Genomic DNA, 2287 nt, shown 5'->3' with positions numbered 1-2287 from the left:
CTCTCTCTCTCTCTCTCTCTCTCTCTCTCTCGTAGAGGGCGGGGCTTGTGGGGCCCGAAGGGGTGGAGCTTATCCTAGCTTGGAAGGTTGGGGGAGGGACCTAACGTATCGAATGGTAAAATATATGCGTATCTGAAGGGAGTGGTTTAGACCATGTCACTATAGGGGCTGAACCTATCTCAAGGGGCGGAGCTTAATACTTCTAGAGGGATAGAGTAAAAGCATCTCAGAGAATGATGAACGACGTATGTCAAAGGGGGGTGGAGCCCAACGCTCAGAAATAGAGCGTAACTTGTCTCAGAGGGCAGTGGGTGGAGTCTAACGTGTCTCCATAGATGGGATGGTTGTTTAGGGGGTGGTGGGAGGGGTGGGAGTGGTATTGTATCTGGGTATTTTTTTAATGAAAGGGGTGTATGGATAGGTGCTTATGTGTAGCTTCCAGGCAAGATGGAGTATGAGGTTTTTAGTGGTGGGGTTTGTGGGCGGAGCCAACATTGAGACATGGTGCAGTGAATGAGTCGATCAGATGGTATTCTTTTATGAATAGTGTGCCGAAGAGAAACAATATATGTATGTGTGGTGCGGGGGGGGGGGGAGGGGGGGGGGGGTGAGGGGGGTAGTATGAAACATAGTAAATAAGGTTTTTAGTCACTGTTCAAGGTAGAGAGTAAATTTAGGTTCTCAGGTTTTAGATCAGAGGTGTCACTCCTGAAAAATGGTGAAGGGTGAAGAGTGGAAGATGGAAGTGTAAGGTAGGCGGAAGGAGTTAAATATGTCTCTTCCAGGGGCAAACTCTCAGTCATGGAAGAGAAAGACAGAAGAATAATTCCATGAAAAGAATGCTTTAAGAAGTTGGGAAGGCGTCGAGGAGAGGTGAGTGACCATCTGCAGCCTGCGTGCGCGGCGCGATGCCATCTGGTTCTGCCTTGACCCCTGCTACTTTCCTCAGGTTTTGATTATAATGCATGTAGATCTAGTCCCAATGTGAGCTGAACGTCACAAGTGAAAACTTGTCTTAGCATGTATTTTGAACTTCTTGTTCAGAACCTTCTTTTTACCTTGTTTACACTTTTCTACAGCATTCTGAACTGTAGCAAGGTCAAATTTCTGATTTTGTTTCTTCAAGTTAAAAAAAAATAATTTGTGTCCCATTTAAAAGGTTAAATACATGTATTTCAAACTGTTTATTTCTTTAGTTTCTTATGACCAGGTGTTACTTTTGCTGGAGTTTGACTTGATTAAAAGTAACGGACAAGAAAGTAATGTTGATGCAATAAGGTTGTGAGAAAATAATGACTTGAGTTAATATTGCTATAAATACACGGCCAAAACAGTGACACAAGGTGAAAGTTAATTCCGTGACGTCATTTTACTCCTGCCATGTGTGCACTTCAATGTTTTGTTACTAACATACCCGGCTTATAATCCAGAGTTTTACTAACAGCATTGCATGCACCAACATTAATTGTTTTCGTGGAGTGGTGACCTTTTTATATCTAATTCTTCTTCAAAACAGTAATAAGTGTTGGATTTTTAGTCACATATATTTTTTAAAGAAATGGGAACGAATAAAGGTGCTCCAAAAGCCGCGCAGCACACATGAATTAAAGTAATGTCAATCTTCCGGAATAGTAAAGTACACACGCTACCGATTATCTATAATGATGAATGCGTTTTCTACCTAGTCCAGCGGATTCCAATTAGTTAACGCCTAGTATGGTGGTTTGTTCATGGACACAGCTGGCCAGAGGTGGAGAAGATCGACCAGAACAGAGACAGATGGAGAGCTTTTCTTGACGACCTGTACCCAGTACCAGGGTGAAAGAGGCGAATGATGATGATGATGAATGATAGTTTGCATGTTGTGAGTGTATGTGTGTTTGTGTGCGTGTGCGTGTGTGTGTGCATGTGTGTGTGTGTGTGCATGTGTGTAAGTGTGTGTGTGTGTTTGTGTGCGTGTGCGTGTTTATGTGTGTGTAAGTGTGTTTTAGTGTGTGCGCGCGAGCACTAGTTGGAGGGGAGGGGGAGGAGGGTCGATGCTATGAAAACCAAACTATAAGATAAACTTGAATTCTAAAGCAGGAGAAAGAAATGTGCTGAAAGAAAAATGAAGTATGCTGGCCTAACTTTGTGTTCTTCATATTTGTTAATGTGCTTTCTGCTTTGTCTGTTCTGTGGTATATGTCATTTTGTGTTGTGTTGTGTGCGTATTCGTATGTGTGTGCTTGTATGTATGTATGTGTGTATGTATGTATGTATGTATGTATGTATGTATGTATGTATGTAT

The sequence above is a fragment of the Aplysia californica genome, unplaced genomic scaffold, assembly GCF_000002075.1.
Source record: "Aplysia californica isolate F4 #8 unplaced genomic scaffold, AplCal3.0 scaffold01561, whole genome shotgun sequence".
NCBI classification, from domain to species: domain Eukaryota; kingdom Metazoa; phylum Mollusca; class Gastropoda; order Aplysiida; family Aplysiidae; genus Aplysia; species Aplysia californica.
Note: the sequence above shows the minus strand (reverse complement) of the source record.